Raw genomic sequence first — 20,460 nt, forward strand, 5'->3', positions numbered from 1 at the left:
GAAGTGCTTCGGGATCTGCAGGCTCTGTAAAAGAAACAGCACACGCCCCGAGATAACTCTTCACCCCTGAGCTTCTCCCTTGCTCCTGCTTTTCTCCAGACTGCAGCTCATGAATGCTGCACAGGTGGAAAATCTCTCTGTCTGCCCACCCGATGTGCTTTGCTGTCAGCAATTTTGCACCCAAGGAAGAGCTTGCCGAGGGGTGACACTGCTGGACATTGGTGTCTGTACAAGCAACCTTCAGGGCAGGTGCTGCAACCTGCCCCGTGTCATGAACAGCAGCAGAACACGGAGTTTGCACATCCTGGCTGCGGCAAGCCGTGTCCAAGGATGGATTTTGCTGTTCCTGTTGGGGCTGAGGCTGTCAGGCTTTCTGAGGGCACCAGGTGCAGTGTGGGGAGGGCAGAGGTGGCAGAGGCCGGATCTGCAGAGCTTGGGGGCAGCGTACAGAGTAACCCGAGACACTGCCATCTTTCCCAGCTGCATGTGGACACAGCTTGAAATATGGAAATGAAGGAAAATTTGCTTTAATCTTCAGGCAGAGACAGCAAATAACCAGCTCCCCAGATATTTTTAGTGCTCACCCCACTGCAGCCTCATGCTGCCTGGAAGGAGGCTCCAGGCTGAACCCCCACCCTGTGCCACCCTCCTTCCTTCCAGCTGGACTTTCGCCAAGTGCAGGAACATTCCCTCTCTCCCTGTGGTTTGCAGCCTTCATCCACATCTCCTCAAGTTTTAAACACGGGTTGAACTTTCTCTGAAGCATATAATCCCAATCCTAATAATGAGGTTAAAGAGGCAGATTTCGTTCAATTACGGTTTCCTGTTTTCATTTGTCCAGTGCTTTTGGAAAATACCTCTGTGGGCAGAGTGACTCCTTCTCACCCCTGTCTCAGCTCCTCATCCACAGCTCAGCTCTGCAGGGACAGAGATGCTCTGGTATCTGCTCAGACTCAGATGAATTTCATCTCTGGTAGAGAAGTAGAGAAGGTATGGGAAATCCTCATGCCTGCATCTCAGGGTGGAAGAAAAGGGGAAAACTTCTTTTTCTGACTTCAGGATGGAAAAGCTTTTAGGATAATAGCTGGTGCATGGATCAGCCCTGTTTCACAGGAGGAAAACTGAGACCTGGGGAGATGACAGACCTGCTGAAGGTCAGAGCAAGGGCAGGTGATGGGGTGGGGAGGGCAGCTGGTGCTCTGCACTCCCACGCTGCCTCCCTTTATAGTGCCCATAATAAGTCACTGCATCTTATCATTATGTAACACAATATTCCTAATACGAGACAAAACCAATTGACTAAAAAACAATGCCAAATGAGGCTTGTGGCTGACACTCCCTGAAGAAATTGTCTCTTTTCTAGAACTGAAAAAACCTAACAAAAAAACCCCGCACCAAACAAAAAAAGAAAAAAAAAAACCCAAGCAAATCAGAAACAATTGAAAAATGAAATCACATCTGCAAACTATCAGGGTGTTTCTCCTGAGCCCCACGGGGAGCCTGTGTCCCCCACCCCTGCTCCCCCTGCCCTGTGTGGGGTGCTGGGTGTCACAGGGACCTGCAGCTCTGTCCAGGAGGGCACAGGAGGGACTTTGTGGCAGTGCCAGGGATCTGGCAGACGCAGCCTTTGTGCAGCTTCATTCAACAGAAGGGCAGCATCATCCCAGAGCAAATCAGAGATGTATTTAGGGAATTAAGACCTTCCTAATGTCCTGGAGCTGGCAGGGAAACATGAAGATAAAGAGTTCAAGAAGGAAAGAACTCCAGTTTACAAACTGCTGTTCCTTTGCTGGGAGCCCTCCCAGGCTGGCAGAGGCACTGGCACAAAGGAAGGGGCAGAATTTACCAGGAATCCTGCCAGGGTTGCTTGGGTCTGCACAGCCAGCAGCTGCTCTCGGAGCAGGAATTTGCTGCAGGAGCAGCCCCAAAGGGAGCAGGAGCTGGGAATGCTGTGCAGGCTCAGCAGTGCCCATTGCAGGGGACAGCTCTGTCCCCTGCTCTGGTGGCCTCCAGCCCTGCTGGCAAACAGGACCCCTGGGGGTTTGCAGCACGTGCCCTTCTCAGTGGGTCTGGGCTGGGGATGCCCTGCCCTGTCCCAGCCACCCTGGTGAGCTCTGCTGGGTGAGCAGTGGGGGAAGCAATGGCTGGGACAGCTCGGGATGGGACACACAGCTCTGCTGCCCTGTGCAAGGGGACAGGCTGAAGCTTGAGCCTGCAGGAATCCCCCAGCCCTGGAAGTGTTCAGGGCCAGGCTGGATGGGGCTCTGAGCAAGCTGGTCTAGGGGAAGGTGTCTCTGCCCATAGGATGGTCTTTAAAGTCCCTTTCAACCCAAACCATTCTACATTGCTGTGATTTTGTGAATTTTTCTTTTCAGAAGTGCCCCTTGAGGCAGCTTCTCCACAAGCCAAGGAGGAGCTTGATGGGGAGGTGGGATTATACCTTGGGGGGAACAGCACAGGGGAAGGATGTGGGATGCTGAAGCTGTGCCACTCCCAGGAGACACATTTCCTGCTGAAGTGGGCAGACACACTCAGGGCAACCAGCTGGCCAAGAGGCTGATGCCACCTGGGGCTGCACAGCTGTGCCTGTCACCCTCGTGTGCAGGATCTGCTTCTGAGCCCTCCAGGGCCCAAGGGTGACTGGGACTGGGTTCAAAAAGCCAGGCAAAGCAGGGCTTGAAGATGAAGAACTGCAGGAGGCTTTCCCAGAGACGCCCAGCTCTGCCCTGCCTCTGAGCTCCCCAGCAGGCAGGGCTGGGCTGGAGGAGAGCTTTAGCAGCAGGACCTTGGGGCTCTGCTGCTGGTCTGTGTGACTTCATCACCCCACAGGAGCCTGGCCCTGGGCTGGTGGGGGCAGTGGAGTGGCCAAAGCCTGGATGGTCGTGGTGGGGGTGGTGAGCAGCTGCTCAGCCCCACCACCCCACTCCAGCCTGCTCCCACTCAGGGCTGAGCCAAGCCTAGCAGGGAAGTTTTAGGGTGGAGGAGAATCAAGCAGAGGCTCTGCATGGTGATGGCTTTCAGGGAGGTGTTTAGCAGGCTTGATCCACACCAAATGTCCAACCAGCTCATCACAGTGCTCCCTTCTAGTTTATGGATGTGCTGAATTTGCTAATTTACCCTAGATAAGAAAAAGAGGTGATGTTGCATGATCTGAAGGCACCAGTCCAAGGGGGATTCGTTAATATCCTCCAAACCAGAAGGAAAAGAAGCAAAAAGGAGCCAAATCTGTGGATAGGACTGAGACATAACACATTCCCCCAGCAAAGAAGAGTCCAAGCGGACACCACAATGGCTCTGCAGCAGCTGCAGGGTTAACTTCAAACCTAAAACTTTTCCTAAAGGACAAACCCTGACTTACATGGTGATTTTTTTGTGCCATGCCCCAGCAGCCTTCCAGAAACCCAGCCTGGATGTCTCACGGGTGCACTCAGCCCCTGCCACCCCGTGCCCTTGGGCAGCACAGAGGGGACTGTCCTGGCAGCAGAGCATCCCATGGGATGGGGAGGCACTGCAGGAGGGGCTGTCCTTGTGTCCGGGTCTGCACCCCCTGGGCTCCTCTGGATGACGTTTTGGGGGCTTGGCTTTGCTCAGGATGCCTCTGTCCTCATCCCTGCCCCTGCCAGGGTTACGTAGCCGCAGCTATTGGGTGGAGGAGGCACGGAAATCCTATATCCTGCCTCTGCAACCGGAGAGCAGGTGCCCACGCAGCTGCCAGGTTTGAAAGGGGAGCTGGCAGCAGGGGAAGAGGCCAAAACGGGTGTGCCCAGGAGGGGGAAATCACATCCATCCCAAACAGGGGCCCAGCCCATCCTCAACAGAGCAGGACCACAGTGAGATGGGGGGAAAAATCCCCAAAAACAACAAAACAAAAAACCAAACCCTATTTGCAAGAACTATCTCAAGGCAGGGTGCAAGGGGCTGGGGGCTGAAGCCAGATTTAAATTGGACCTGCTGCCCAGTGATCCATGAGGAAGGCTCGAACAATGAGCAGGGAAGGCAAGCTGCAATGATGGTCACCAGGAGAACCTGAAACCCGCGGTGGGGAAAACAAATAAAGGCAGGGAGCAGAGCCTTCCCCATCCCGGCTGAGGCAATCTGGGCTTGTGCAACCCTACCCGAGGGCTCCCTATCTCTGGGGACGATCTGCCCCGATAAGATTGTTCCCTGCTGAAAATGAAAACCGCAGGGATTCCAGGCGGCTCAGGCGGAGTCAGGCTGTCCACCTGAACACCGGGGCACTTTCATGTGGAAATATAATCGCGGGGTTATTTAGCTGAAATAGGGAGAGGGAGGGCAGAGAGGCTCTCGGCGGGTTTGGAGGTGGCTGCTGGATGTGTGCAGCATGGCAGGGATGCCAGCAAAGGCCACCACCCCCGGGGTGAGGTGTCCCCAAGGCATGACAACTGTTGCCTGGAGCAATCGTAGAAAAAGCGATGGGCTCTTGTCCAAACCTCGCTGGTTTTTAGTGAGAACATCTTGGGGTTTTTTTAGGGTCCGGGGACTTGCAGTTGGCAGCTCTGGTGTGACAAACCCTCAAATAAGAGTCACAGTGGAAGCAGCCATTGCCACTTTTAAGGTTTTTTGGGGTGGAGCAGCACATGATTAATGTCTACTCCGAGTGGGAGACAGAATACATAAACATCTCCTATCCATATACATGTACCTAGAGAGATAAATGCACCTGATAGAGCCACTGTGTAGAACAACTCACCTGATAGGCCATTCCCAGGAGCAAGGTGTGCAGGATTAGATCCTGGTTTGCAGTTAAAAAGTCAGCAGTGGCGGGTTTTGACTCTATTGTAGTTCTAAAAGCTGTGTTTTGGGGCATGGCAGATCCCTTAGATCCCACCTGCTCTGAATGTCAGTCCTTTTCCCAAGAAAAACAAAAAAAAGTTATTTGGGAAAAATGGCAGCAAGGGATTGCTTGGTGATGCTGGAAATGGAACCTCCTTTCACCCAGATGGGATGCTGGGATCCTGTACCCTGAAGCAGAATCAGGACAGTACTTGACCACCTGAAACAGCATTTGTGCTTGTTTTATGCATTTAGCACCATGTACTGACTGCTCACAAGTTTTAAATGCTGCTGAGTGAATATATACAGCAGAAATGTCAGCTGGGGGGGTGGATGAGACAGGCTGGGGAGTTGGGCTCCCAACCCCTTGCCAAGTTCATGCAGCAAGGACAAAAATCTTGGTGAGAAGCAGTTCCAAGTGCTACGTGTATTCCTACGACTCCTGCTCAGCTGCTGCAGCTTCACTACTGGCATTTTCCAGGGGAATTTGTGACTTTCTGTCTCTCCCTGCTGCAGGAAAACACATGTGAGCCAGGCAGGGAGCTGCACATGTGCTATTATCACCTCAACAGACAGGCTTGGCTAAAAATGAATAAGAGCCAGTGCTCCCCCTGCTCTGACATTTCTCCTCACCCCTCAGCTCCCTCCAGTTACAGCAATCCTGCTGTAAAAGAGGATTCTGTGTAAAACTGTGCTTGCAGATGGGATATTGGGATATATCCCTTCAATCTCGTGTTCCCAGGGCCACTGCCAGCCCAGGAAAGGCTGCATGTGCACACACACGAACACACAAACACACACTCACAGTTTTTTGGGTGACTGATAAGAAACCAAACCCTTTAGTCCCACCCATGGCAGCATGTCCTGCAGTGGCCGTCCTCCCTTTAATCTCATGTTCCAGAGCCACTGCCAGGCCAGGAAAGGCTGCATGTGCACACACACACACACACACACACACACACACACTCACAGTTTTTTGGGTGACTGATAAGAAACCAAACCCTTTAGTCCCACCCGTGGCAGCGTGTCCTGCAGTGGCCGTCCTTCTCCAGGGCTTGGTGTTCCTGGCACAGCTCATGTGAAATGAAAATGCCTGTAATTTTCTGAAATTCCTTAATCCTGCTTATTTTCTCTCTTTCCCTGAGAGCTCGGAAGCCGCAGTGGTCTCCTCAAGCCCACCCACTAATTACAAGACATGAGCTCAACCCGCTGCTGGCCAGAAACAACATCACAGGAGCAAAGAGCAGGAACCAGCACTGGGCCCTGGCAAAACTCTGCCTGGGAGTCTGTCACCAGGAGCCTGGCAGCGGCACACCAGCCAAATCACTGCAGGGAAGAAGGAAAATATCCCATTTTCCTTCCTGCCCCAGAAATCCTGCCTTTCCTAGAGCCACAGACTGGCTGCTCCAATGTCTGTGTCCCATTTGTCCGTCTCACCCCACGATGCTTCTTTAGGTCTTGATCTGTTTGGCTGCCATTTTTTTTAACCAAATTTGACCCATTTATCTTCCCAATTTGCTTGAGAAGGTCAAGCCCTTCAGCAGTGCTGGGGCGAATGGGGGTTTCCAGCAGGAGGGTGGCATCTAGCAGAAAAAAAAAATCTTCTCCCTGGAGAAATTAGATCAGACAGAGCCCCGAGGAAGCCGGGCTAAAAATAAAGCCTGAACTCACAGAGGAGTTATAGGATGGGAACAGAGGCTATGGTGCATCCCTGGTTTTATTCTTAGCAGGCACAACTGGAGAGATGGGTATAAATTTACTGGCATAAATCAGTACAGTTAATAGAGGGATGTTGGGTTTTCTTTAAATGCTGTAATACTTACAACATTTTAATTACAAAAATTTACAATGTGAATTACAAAACCTTGTAATTCATGGTTTTACAGCAAATCAGCAAATCAAATCTTTGCCTAAATCCCTCAGGTTTGCAGTGGCTTTGTGATTGCCTTTATCCAGGCTACCTTGATTTCATGGACTGCTTCCCTCCTCCTGCTTTCCCTGTGCACAAGCCACAGGCACATTCAGCCTCCTGCATCCCAAAAAGCCAGAGCTGCCAGAGTGAGGACAAGGCTTCTCTGCTCCAGGATTGATCCCTGCACCATGCACAGGATTCCCCTGGACACCCTGCTCTGGCACGGCTTAGAAATAACATCCCAAATTCCACTGCTGGGTGAAGCTTGAAGGTTGGTGGGGTCCCAGCTGGGGGGTGCACTGTGGAGTGCCAGGGAGGCTCCTGTGCCCGAGTGCTGACCTGGGAATGCAGGAGCGGGAATAGAGGAGTGGGAATGCATGAGTGGGAATAGAGGACTGGGAATACAGGAGTGGGAATAGAGGAGTGGGAATGCATGAGTGGGAATAGAGGAGTGGGGGTGCAGGAGTGGGAATAGAGGAGTGGGAATAGAGGAGTGGGAATGCAGGAGGGGAATACAGGAGTGGGGGTGCAGGAGTAGGAATACAGGAGTGGGAATAGAGGAATGGGAATTCAGGAGTGGGAATACAGGAGCTGGGAGTGCAGGAATGGGAATGCAGGAGTGGGAATGCACGAGTGGGAATAGAGGAGTGGGAATAGAGGAGAGGGAATATAGGAGAGGGAATGCAGGAATGGAAATACAGGAGTGGGAATACAGGAGCTGGGTGTGCAGGAATGGGAATGCAGGAGTGGGAGTGCAGGAGTGGGAATACAAATACAGGTGCAGGAATACAAATACAGGAGTGGGCACACATGGATGTGCCAGTAGGAATGGGATCGGGACCGGCAGTGCAGGAGAGAGTGGGAGTGCAGGAGTAGGAATACAAATACAGGAGTGGCAATACAGGATGGGAATACAAATACAGGAGTGGGAATGCAGGAGCTGGGTGTGCAAGAATGGGAGTGCAGGAGTGGGAATACAAATACAGGAGGGGGAATACAAATACAGGGTGGGGAATACAGGATGGGAATACAAATACGGGAGTGGGAATACAGGAGAGGGAATACAAATACAGGAGTGGGAGTGCAGGAGTGGGAATACGAATACAGGAGGGGGGATACAAATACAGGAGTGGGAATACAGGAGAGGGAATACAAATACAGGAGTGGGAATGCAGGAGTGGGAGTGCAGGAGTGGGAGTACAAATACAGGATGGGGAATACAGGATGGGAATACAAACACAGGAGAGGTAATACAAACGCAGGAGTGGGCACACAGGGATGTGCCGGTAGGAATGGGATCGGGCGCGGCGGTTCCTGGGGCTGCAGTGCCACCTGCTGTCCCCGGCGCTGCCCGGGCACATCCCTGCGAGCCGCAGGCTGGGGACCCGCCGGGCTTCTGCCTCTGCCTCTGCCTCCCCTCTGCTCGGAGAAATGAAATTCAGCCGGAAAACACCGCGGGGAAAGGCAGCGCTGGGTCACAGGAGCCCCGCGGGCACAGGGACATCCCGCTGTCCCTGCACCCCAGGTGGGAAAGCACCCTGCAGGAATTATCTCTTAGCTCCTTCTGGACAGAGGGATGTGGTCTTTCCCTTCCTTCTCTGCCTCAATGTGTCCTTCAGGAGCCTTACCCCACTTCTTGCTGGCCCTGTGACAAGCCTGGGATTCCCCCGTGTCCATGCGGTGGCTCGGAGCAGCTGCTCAGTCCCACCTCTCCAATTCAAGCTCTTGGCCTAAAAATCAAAGTGGCCCTTCCTGGGTCACCAAAAGAGGGAGATTTAGATTGGATAATAGAAAGAAATTCTTTACTGTGAGGGTGACGAGGCCCTGGCACAGGTTGCCCACGGAAGCTGTGGATGTCCCAGTCCTGGAAATGTTCCAGGCCAGGATGGATGGGGCTTGGAGCAAGCTGGGATAGAGGAAGGTGTCCCTGCAGGGGTTGGAACTTGATGACCTTTAAGGTCCCCCCCAACCCAAACCCTTCTGTGATTCCATAACCACTACTGTTAACCTTTCAGTGAGAAAGAGAGTTTGTGCTCTACAGAAAAGCCCAAAACAGCTGCCATTGCCTCCATTTATGCTGAAAAAAAGATAGAAACCTAAAGAAAAAATAAAAACAAAATACAAAAAATCAAAAAAATAATAAAGAGGGAGCAGAGCTGTCCTAGTTGCTGAAAATGAAGCATTAAGAAAAAAAAAAAAAAAAGCTCATGAAAGCCAGATCCAGACCGGCTGGGCAGCTTTCAGAAACAACAACAATTAAGTTTGGAGGAAACCAGATACTCACCATGAAAATTTGCAATTCTTTGTTGAACAAATGTTTCCATGGAAAAGCTCTGTTTACCCTTCACTTGTCCTGTCAGCTCCCGAGCTGGGATGCTGTGCAGCTGGGCAGGCAGTGCCCAGGGGACCCAGCAGATCTGGGACAGAGCACCGGGCCCATGTTTGCCTTTTTCATCTTCTACCTGTGTGGGTTAGTGCATGAAATGCAAGAATTCCCCACAGTAACCCCGTCTGGGGGAGGAGGGCTGCACGGGGCTGATCCCTGAGCAGGGAGCAGCTGCAGCAGGGCACGGCCAGAGATTGGGATGTGCAGGGCACAGGGGAGGAGCCCGCTGGGCATTTTAGGAGAAACCTGCTGGAAAAGCTCACCACGTCCAGCCTTGGTGTCCAGAAGTGTGTGGACAAAGCCGTGAGACTTTTAGGAGTAAAAACCTCATCGTTAAAAGGTTAGACTCACACTCAAATGACCCAATTTATATATATATATATATATATATATATAATTTTTTTTCTTTTTTTTCTCTCTCAGCAGGGATGCAAAGTAACAGCACATTTGCACATTCCCTGCCATCCCACCCCAGGATCCAGGCAGGAATTGCCGGGTGCAGCTTTCAGAGCCAGGGAGGTGCTGAGTGCCTCTGGGACCAGCAGGGGAGAGCCGTGCCAGGCAGAGGCTGCATCCCAAACCCTCCTCTTGGACCCAGACAAAACGGAGCAGGGAAAGTAAAACCAGGGGGAAACTTGGCTGTGTTTGCTCCTTTCACTGGCTCCTGTGCTGGGTCTGAGGCAGCCCACGGAGAGGGGCTGCTTTGCTCTCTGCCGTGCCGGGTCCTGGGGAGCTGGGAAAGGAGCCAGGCAGAGGCTGGATCCTGGAAAGCAGCTCGTGCCCTCTGCCAGCCCCTCCTGCCAGGGTGGGAGCAGGGGAGTCACGCACGGGCTCCCCACCTCCTCTGCTGCTGCTGAGGAGCCCGGGTGCTGCTGCCCTGCTGGGCACAACCCACACCCCCATCAAACCACTGAAAACCCCAATTGTTGGTTCCCACTCCCTGAACCCCCCAGGCCCAGGTCATACAAAATCAGTGGGGGGGGGGGAAAAATATATTTTTTTCTTTTTTCCCCCCAAGGAATTCGTTCACAGAGGGAAGGTTGTGCAGAACAGAGTCTGAGCTTGGCTGTCCCAGGTGGGCACCTACTCAGTGATGATTTGGGTGTCCCAGTCCTGCACAGGGAAAGAGTTTTGGGGCCTTCACTGCCCTTTAAACCTCTGACTCTTAGGGCTGGTGCATCCCATGCTGCTCTTGGCTGCATCCCTCTCTTCCTTGTCCAGTTGCTGTGCCCCCTGGATTGCTGGGAGCCTTTTCCTGCTGCTCCACAGCCCCCAGCACTCCTGTGGGGACTGTCCCTTGCTCTGTGCAGCTCCAGGTTTCAGTGGGAGCCTGTCCACAGCAGCTGCACCGCTGTCATTTATGGGGCTGTGCTGACAAACACCAGCCAGGTCCCTGGTGGGGACATGCCTCAACCCTCCCCACACCCATCCTCATGCTCCAGGGTGTGTTTGGGACTCATCTGTCGTTCAGGCTCTGTCTGATCCTTTTCCCCTGGAGATGCTAAGTGCCTCTTCAGCATGCCCAGCTCTGGCATTTCATCTCAACAGGCCAAGCATTCACCCCGTGCCAAACTGGCAGGCAGCTCACTTTCCTGGCACGTGGCCCCCTTGGCTCTCCATCCTGACTGATTTCTTCTAATTTAATGGTTTTATTTTTCCTCATCTTTAGAATTCAAATCCATTGGTTTTGATTAGGTGCTGTGGACTGGCAGCCCTTGGGCTTCCAAGAGCAGGACAGGGGAGGTCTGATGTGGTGGGGCTGGAGGCTGCAGTGCCCCAACCCAGCTTATCTTGCCTTGCAGAGGGGGGAACTGTGAGTCAGGGGCTGAGAGGTGGCCAAAGGGTTTTGTTTTCTTTTATTCCAGCATGCTCCCCTTTTATTCCATGCAGCTCCTGGGTCCCACCATGGAAATGCCACCTGGAGGAGGTGCCAGGGTGAGGAGAGCATTGGTGGCACAAAAAGAAGATGGGGGCAAGTTCCCAGCCCTAAGAAGAGGAATAATGGGGGCAACCACAAAGAAAAAACAAATGTATGAAATGTGAAAGAAGTTTCTTGTGCAGAGGAGCCCTGTGGTCAGCTTGGAGAGAGCAGAGGTCAGTCCCTGCCTGGCTCTGGCTTCCCAGGGGGAGATTTAGACCCCTTTTGATGGTCCCCTGCCTGTCTCCAAACTGCTGAGGGTTTGTGAGCCCATGCTCCCTGCCCACCTGGGACAGCCAAGCTCAGAGTCTGTCCTGCACAGCCTTCCCTCTGTGAACTAATTCCTTGGGGGGGAAAAAAAAAAAAAAGAAAAAAAAAGATTTTTCTCCCTACTGATTTTGTATGACATGGGCCTGGGGGGTTGAGGAAATGGGAATCAACAAATGGGTTTTTAGTGGTTTGATTTTCAGTGGTTTCACCTCTGGCTATTAGTGCTGGAGCAAGTGAATGGCTCTGGGCTGACAGGACTTGCAGAGCCATATTGGGATCCCTGGGACAACCAGGGTTCCCTTCCTGAAGGACATCCTTGATTTGGGGTGTCCAGGGGACAAATCTTCTCCCCCCAGTCCTTGAGCAGATGTGGCCCTGCCCCACAGAGCCCATGGGCCAGCACAGAGCCAGGCTGGAGGGATGAACAACTTCTGCAGGGAGCTGAGGAAGGTTTGGGTGGGAGATCTGTTCCTAGGATAGCAGCAAACACTTTTGCCCCCAGGGGAGACGTGGCAGGGTTGAAGAGCAGCCTGCTGTCACCACTGCCACCCAAACAGTTTTGGGAGTCCCAGCCCACACCCTCCATCCTCCCCCACGTCAGGGAGAGAAGGCAGTGAGAGGAGAACCCGGCTGTGCCCCAGGGCTGAGCCCCCCACAGCAAATCCGAGCCCCACAAACCCCACACGCTTTGCCAGACCCCAAAACATCCCAGCCCCTCCACCCTGCTGCTGTTCTTTCTTTTTATTTTTAGATCTGTTGCTCCTGTTAGCTCTTTTCTATTTGTTTTTGGTTCTTATTATTCCTGGCTCCCCGCAGTGTTTTGCTTTCCCTCCTCAGCCCTCATCCGGATGTTTATTCTCTCTGCTTGTTTTTCTGCTCTCCCGAGGTGCCTCCTGGCTGTAGCTGGGCAGGGATCTCTGCTTGGCCTGGCCAAGGGCTCTCGTGGAGCTGGGCTGGGACCAGAGCATCACCTGGAGACCCCAGCCTGCTCCAGGAGGGGAGCAGCCTTGGCTGCTGGCTTTGCCCCAAGCAGGAACGGGGCTGGTGTAGGAATGTGGCAGCTCCTGTAGCAGAAGAGCTGGCAGCAGGGTGAAGGAAGTGGGGAAAGAAGGAATTATCCCATCTCTGAGGAGCTCCAGGGGTCAAGAGTGAGGTACCCAAGGTGACTGGGAGGATCTCCAGCAGCCCTGGGAGCTGCCTTAGCCACGTGTCCACATCACCTCCAGTGTGGCCAGTGACACATTTCCCAGCCACCAGCACTCCAGTGGAGTCTTCACTTCTTTTTTGCCAGGGTTGGCATTAAATGCTTGGATTTCTTGTTGGGACTCAGATGTTTATCAGCTCTTATCTCTGTTACAGTCTCACAAACTCTGAGTTCCACAGCACTTCACTCTATCAAACTAAAAATGGAGCCTCATCTCTCTCTCTGCAAAGCCTTTTAGGGATAAAATATCCAATTAAGATAATTAAATAATAATTTAAAATGATTATCCAAATTATTTTTACTTTTAACCCCATAACCAACCATCCATGCCCTTCAATGCAGACTTTTTTTATGGTTGTGCTTTGAAATGCCCTGAAAACCAGGCTGGGCCAGTCAGTGCCTCTGCCTACTAAAACCCAGAAGGTTTTCCTTTTGAGGATAAAACCACCCAAATCTGGCTCTGTTCCTTCCATGCTCACCCCTCTCCCATACATGCATGTTTCTGTGCATCTTCTCTCTGCTCATCCAGAAGTGATTTCCAAGGTTTTTTGGGGCTCCAGCTGAGACACATCCCCATGAGGAAGGTGGAAGGAGAAGTTTCCTCTGCAGGCTGAGAACCCATCAGTGACTGAGTCTGTCACTGCCCCTGCTTGGGGGCAGGGACTGGAGGGTGCTTTTGGGCAAAGAGGTGGGTGCTAAGTGCACATTCCCTGTTGGAATGAGGTTTTACCCCCAGCAGGGTTACAACAACCCCTCCACCTCTGACTTTTGCTTTATTTTCTGTCTCTCTGGGAGGAGAAGTGATGCAGGGTGAAAAAGGCACTGCAATATCTCACCTCAAAGAGCCATGGTGGCTCTGGGTATTTTATTGCTGAATTGCAGATAAACATGGCACACAGTGCCTTTGCTGCCAGAAACGTCCTGGATTCCCTTGTTAAATTATTCATTCCAGTGCAAGGGCACAGATTTGTATATATTTTATGCTTTTGGTGATCCTCTGAGCTCCTCTTTCCATCCTTCCTGACAGTGAGGTGCCCAGAGCCACGTGGCCATGGGGCAAGGAAGCTCCCAGCAAGGAGACACTCCCAGCTGCAGGATGGGATGAGGACATTCTCTGATCTGCAGGGATTTATTTGAAGAACAACTCAGTCATGAGATCAGTGCAATAATCTGGAGCAGCCTTCCACAGTTTTGGTACAGTTACAGTGAAATTTGCATCTGAGACATTAAAGGGCTGGTCTGGAACTCTGCACATGGGCACGGGGACTTTTTATTGCTCCACTTCAAAGGGGTTCAATAATGGGAACGTTCAGGTAGGGAAAAGTTCTTTCTTTCCATGTGCAAAAGCGTGCCAGAGGACACACAGGCATCCCTGCACACACAGAGTTACAGGGCTCTGGAGAGAGTTAAAACAGAGCAGGCTGAGGAGTTTGCATCAAAAATAGTATTATTTTTGGAAGGAAAAGTCAGCTGACACAATGGCCCAAGCTGTCAGGATCTTTTAGTTTGGGTTATGGCGGGGGGGAGGGGGAGAAATCAAAATGAAAAGCACTCAGTTGGCTGAAAGGAACCAAAACATGGCAATTCCTGATCAGCTTGAGGCCAAGGCTTGCAGGGCTTCATGAGAGGTGGAGTCTGGGTGCTGTGGACATCAGCTCCAGATCCATCCCTGTGCGCTCTGAGCAGGGATGGGAGCCCCATCCGAGGGCTGGTGGGGGCATGGTGCTGCCCACTGGGTCTGTCCCCAAGGGCTGGGGCTCCAGAGGGTCACATCCAGCCTGAATTTGATTCATCAGAAGAAATGTAAATGTTTCACTGCAGAGGCACTAACTCCTGTCCCTCCTGCATCAAAACTTGGCAATAAATCTGAGTTTTCTGCACATGTGGGTTTGGGGTTTTTTTTTTTCTGGATTTTTGGTTCTACAGGCAGAGCTGATTCTTTGTAGCTTGCTTGCTGCTTGGGGTGAAAGCAAGTGTTAGAAAACCATGGGAAATGCTTCATTCATGTTTTAACCTGGGGAAATTTGGGTCTTCTGTATTCAGAAAAAGCCTCCTCTAGGAAATCACGTACAGTGCAGGACATCTCTGGCAGTGTGCTCACAGACATCCTTCCCTGCCCTTCCTCAGGACAAAAAAAGCCTCATTTATCTGATTCCCTGGTTTCTCTGCCATCCCTTTGACTCCATGGCAGAGGGGCACACGTGCACATGCAGATATCCATGCCAGGGACCTGAATTTTCCCTTATCCCTGCACTGGCTGCCATCACCCATTGCAGCTGAGGGCTGCAAAGATACAGCCACACCTGCAGGGGACCATCTCTGGAAGTCTTATGTTTTGTGTTCTAATCTTTTCCTTCTCTGGTTTCCAACCCACCACTGTGGGGTTCATCCCTAAAAGAGCATCCCTGCAGGCTGTGCTGGCTCCATGGACACTTTGATCCAAACCGGCCCCTCCACGGCTGCTTCCCACCCTTAAGCAAGACCCCACATGCCTGTAGCTGTCCCATGAAATCTTCCTGTCCTGCCTGCACAGGGGACAGAAAGAGCCAGGACAGGCCTGAGGGCAGAGCCAGCCTCTCCTCCCAGGGTATTTCATTAAATGGAAATGAAGGAAGCAATTCTTTCCTGTCCTGCCTGCACAGGAGACAGAAAGAGCCAGGACAGGCCAGCCTCTCCTCCCAGGGTATTTCATTAAATGGAAATGAAGGAAGCAATTCCAGGAGCCCTGTGCCAGCCGTGCTTGCAGAGGCTGGGGAAGCAACAGTGAAGGTTCTGTCTCTTCCTGCAGGCACAGTGGGGCTCTGGTCTGGTGAGGAGCATGGAGGCAGTGCCAGAATCCTTGGAAAAATATTCAAATGAAGTCTCAAAGAAGAGTGATGGTGCTGGAAATGGGCCTGGCAGCCTGTTCTGTTTGTGGTGTGGATGAGATGGATGGTGTAACAGCCAGGCTGAGCTCCACACTTTGCTTTTGACCCCTTTTAATTGTAAAGAGAAATAAAATTAGTCCCTATTGGCCTCTTCCATGTCATGGCTTTCCCTGCCCCTTCACACATTCCCCCATTTTTGCTTCCATCATTAACTCTTTGTTGGGATCCTGGGATCCTTCCCACCCTGTTGCTCCGGTTTTACCTGGACAGCCACTTCTGGAAAGCTGCGACTGGAGCTATTTCCTGCCAATTTTTGGGGCCAAACCACTGACTCTGGGCCCAGAGCCGTGCTGAGCCCTGCCCCAGCTGCAGCCCGGGGATGCGGAGCCGGACGAGCCTCCCCAGGGAGGTCCCTGCGGGGACGGCGCTGTCGCAGAAAGAAGGGACAGAGCCCAGATCTGGCTGTTCCCGGAGGGAAGCGGCTGCAGGGACAGCTCTGCGGGTGTTGGGGCTGTCACCCGGGTGTTCTGTGAGCAGCCCTGGCTCGGGGGGCTCAGGCCAGCGCTCTCCTCTCCCCGCAGGGACCCGCAGCGTCCTTTGCTGCCCGCAGGCACAGCATTCCCGTTCCCTGCCCGGGTCGGCTGTCACTTGTCTCTGCCCCAGCACGGGAAAAAGGTGGTTCTGGGCAGGCCGTGCTTTGAAGGAGGAGTCTGGACTCTTGCTTTTGGTCTTCAGTTGAGTTTATTGTTCCTTATCTACAAAGTTTTTCTGTCTGTCCAGCCGAGGTCTGATCAGCAGGACAGCCAAGGGCACTCTCTCCCGCCCACGGGGCGGTTGTCTCTTTTATAGTGAAAACTACATATTAGATATTTACCTTCAATTTCCAATACTTTTCGCTCTTGTTGGCAAGTGTACCTTCACCATGAACCAATCCACACATGCCAACATCATCCTGAACATGGATGCCAAGGAGAAGAAAGAAGAAGGACAGGGCACACCCAGATCCCTCCATCTTGGGACTCCCGACCCCCATGTACAGAATTTCAAACCCCCCTGTACAAGGTTCCAAAGTTTTTCCCTTCACCCTGTGATTCCTACTACTGTGCTGCTTAAACTTTTGTGGCCTGTAATTCTTCATATGAGGTTGGCAATTTGCTCCATGAATTAAAGTCGAATTTCCAGGTGTCTTTGGCTTCCTGCCAGGGTCTCCGAGCCCCTGCCAGGGCTTTGAGACATCCAGGGCATCCAGAGAGGTGTCCTGGGTTCCGACAGTTCCCGGAGCTTTTGGCAAGCCCGGCAGGCAGCAGTGGCTCCTCTGTGCCACCTCCGGGCTGGATCCCGTGCTTGGGGCATTTCCTCAGGCTGGGAGTGTCCGGAGGGATGCTGGCATCTGCTCCCAGCGGTGCAAGCGCGCAGGGCAGGAGCCGCCCGGGGTGGGCAGGGCAGCGCGGCTGGCACATCCCATATCACAGCAGGAAACATTCCATTCCCTCTGCAGTTCTCTGGCCAGGAAACCCTGGCTGTGCCTCGCAGGGTGGGATCTGCTGGAGCAGGGGAAGGCAGGTGCTGGCGGGGCAGGATGTGAGCAGGCTGGTGCCACGGTGCTGACCGGGTGCCAGCACACCGAGGAGATGAGGAGGTGACACCCAGCCCAGAGCAGCCTGACAGACAGACTTTCCAGCAGGTGTTGCTTCAAGAAACTGTTCTTGTCCCTTTCTGTAGATAGACACGTTTTTGGAAAGCCTTTTTTTGCCAGGCTGGAATGGTTCAAGAGACAGGAGTCACAGAGATGTCAGCACAGAGCTGGCCATGGTCACACCTGATGCCACCTAAACCTTGGGTCTGGGGTTTCTGTGTTGAGGTGACCCCAAGCTGTTAGAAAGTCCCTTTTTCCCAGCTCTGCAACCAAAGAAGTCAAGATTCATTAGTTCTGCTTTTCAAGATTATTTATTTTTCCTTCTCTCTTACATTCTTTCCCTGAGCAGCTGAGATCTGTCCTGCAGGTCTGGCTGTGGCACACTGCCTGCCCTTGGGGTGGTGTTGGTTTTTTACACTAAGAACTACATGTACTTTATTTACAATCATTTTCCAATAGCTATCACCTATGTTAGACAGTCTGTCTCTACTCTAAACCAATCCAAAAGTGTCACCATCCCAGCAGAAGATGGAGGACAAGAAGAAGGAGAAAAAGGACAGGACGCACCCAGATTCCTCCATTGTGCCTCTTGAACCCCCATTCTAAAACCACAAAATTCTACTTTTCCACCCTGTGACAAATTAACTATCATTCCACTCAAACTCTTGTGGCTTGTAAATCTTCACACAAAGTTGGTAATTTTTTCCATGGGCTAAAATCAAAGGCACAGGTATCTTTGACTCTGTGCCAAGGTCTCTGAGCCCCCTGCCAGGGTCTCTAATCACCCAGGGTAGCCAGAAGAATGTCCTGGGTCCTGACACTTGGGGTGACAACTTTGCCTGGAGCCCATTTGCGAGCACCCAGCAGCAGCACTGGCTGAAATACAGATTTCCCCCACGTTTTCTCATTCCCATTGGCTCAGGGACAGACTGGTGTGGCATCAATGTGCCACATTCCCCCTGTGCAGGACACACAGGGGAGGGGTCAGTCACACTTTAATTCCCCTGGCATCCTCTGGGCACAGCCTCCACCTCCAGCACCCGTGGGGGGAACAGCTGCTCTGATTTTGCTGCTGTACAAATGACACAGGAGGGACAAAACACAATTCCCTGTATCTCTGACAAATCCTTCTCTGAGAGATGAGCTCTGACCTACTTTGTAGTGCAGCCAGATGTTTAAATTTATGAATGCAGACGTATTTCCCTCAGACCTGGGAAGGAATGTTGTCTTGCTGCCCATCTATGTGGCCTCTTGAGGAGGAGCTGGATTTCACGGGAAAATACCATTTGTGGTTCAACCCTAAAGGTTTTTAGAGGAAAGGAAAACATGAGATCATGCCATGCCTTTTCAATGGGAATCCCAACGGTACAAACCAAGGAATGTTCAAGTGATAACATTTATATCAAGCTGGAAACTGCTGCTAGGAAAGAATTCCTAACCTGACTCTCCAGAGGGTCACATTTTCACAGCTTTTGTCCTGGCATTGGTTATAACCCCTTCCCTGGGATTTCACACTTGTTGGTATTCAAAGAGAAGTTTTGTGGTACAGGGCACAATTTAGCAGATATTTCCTCACACTCTCAATAAATCCCTGTTTTGAACCACGTAAATGGCAGAGCAGCATCCCTGGGACCCCCCTCCCCAAGCAGTGGTGGAAAACAAGCACTATTTTGCTGCTGACCTCCTGTGTGAGTTTTACTCCTTCAAAGTACCCCAGGTAGTAATACAAGTTGGCAAGAGCACCTTGAAAGTGCCAATATCCTGAAATACGACCTGGATATTGATCCCACTGACTGTATTTGATGTGGGTACTTGATTTAGGGTCATTTAATTTGCAGATTTTACTGTTTTAGAAGTTATTGTGATTTCTAAACTGTAAGCCAGTTTAGAACCAACATAAGGCAAAGACAAATTTAAATACAGAATAACACACCAAGATACATAATATTTCTATTTATTTTCAGATTTTTAAAAGTACTTGTTCATTGCCACACTTCCCAAATTAAAACAACATAAAGATGCTTGGATTGGGTATCAGAAGATACTGATAGGGGCTGAAATCAGGGTGCATAGGCTTAAAGGAAGATATTCAGAAAGATTTAAGGCACCAACTGTGTAAATTTTGTATTCTGTGGGATGCCTGATGCTGTGTGATGTCAGGGAAGAGCTCTGCCTGTCTTTCAGACAGGAGCCACCCAGGCACTGAATTATTTGCCAAAATAAAAGCCAAAACCTTTTCCTGATGGAGGCAGTGAAGCAGGAGCCTGGTGAAATAAGAACAGAGGAAAATTCTTGACTTTTCTGTTGTCCAGATTCAACATGAGGAAGGAGTTCCCTCTGGCGTCCTCCAATAAATCCATAAAGCTGTAGCCTGCTGGCAAGGATGCTCTCCTGGGAGGGATGCATTTGAAGTCCTTACAGCAGCAGTGGATGGGGCATGCACAGATCCTCTTTTCTGGGTGATTTTTATGAACACAAAACACCTGTAAGTCAATTTAATAAGGACCTTGCTCTGTCCAGGTATTGAAATACCAAGGGCACAGCTGGAGACATGAGAATTACCTGGTTACCCCTTTCCTTGGGAGAGGACTTGTCCAGTGCAGGCTTGGCCAGCAGTGAAATCGTGGAGGATTTTCTGTTCCAGGCAGCATGGGTTTCACCTTTCTGGCTGGCTGGCTGCTGATCTGGCATGAATTTGTCTTTCAGTTTTGGGTTTACTCACCTAAACCTCATCCAAGGCTTGCTGCAGCTCTCCCCATCCCTCTGAGAGCAGCTGCTTTTCTTGCTGCTCCTCTCGCCACAGGAGGATGGAGCACAAGCCAGAGCAGGCACTCACATGCCCGAGAGCTGATCTGTTTTCTCCTGACTGTGGCATTTGATGTGGCACAGGACTCAGGATGCTCCTGTGGCCCCTTGCCACGGCTGTGGTGACAACACAAGTGACACTCACTGCCAGGAGCCGCCTGGGCTCCCCTGGCACGGGAGGATCCTCGTCCCTCCAGGCTTTTCTGGGGATATCTGAGCCTCAAGGAGATCAGCTGCACCCAGCCTCACCCCAAAATATTCCCCAGTCACCTGCAATGGAGTCTTTTTTGCCAGGGTCAGGATTAAATGCTCAAGATGGTATTTCTTGTTGGGACTCAGATGTTTATTGGTTCTTATCTCTGTCACAGTCTCACAAACCCTGAGTTCTGCAGCACTTCACTCTAACAAACGAAAAATGGAGCCCCATCTCTCTCTCTACAAGGCTTTTTAAGGATAAAATGCCCAATTAAGAAATGACATTTAAATTATTTTTACTTTTAACCCCATAACCAACCATCCATGTCCTGCAGTGGGGACTTCTTTATCCAATTACACAAAACCACCCAAACCCGTGGAGAAGAAGGTGAACAAGAAGGACCAGCCTCTGCCCTAAAACCTCCATCTTGCTTTATATCTATTACTGTATTCTAAAACCTTGAACTCTATGT

This window comes from Passer montanus, unplaced genomic scaffold (genome assembly GCF_014805655.1).
Source record: "Passer montanus isolate IOZ18808 unplaced genomic scaffold, ASM1480565v1 scaffold82, whole genome shotgun sequence".
Taxonomy (NCBI): Eukaryota; Metazoa; Chordata; class Aves; order Passeriformes; family Passeridae; genus Passer; species Passer montanus.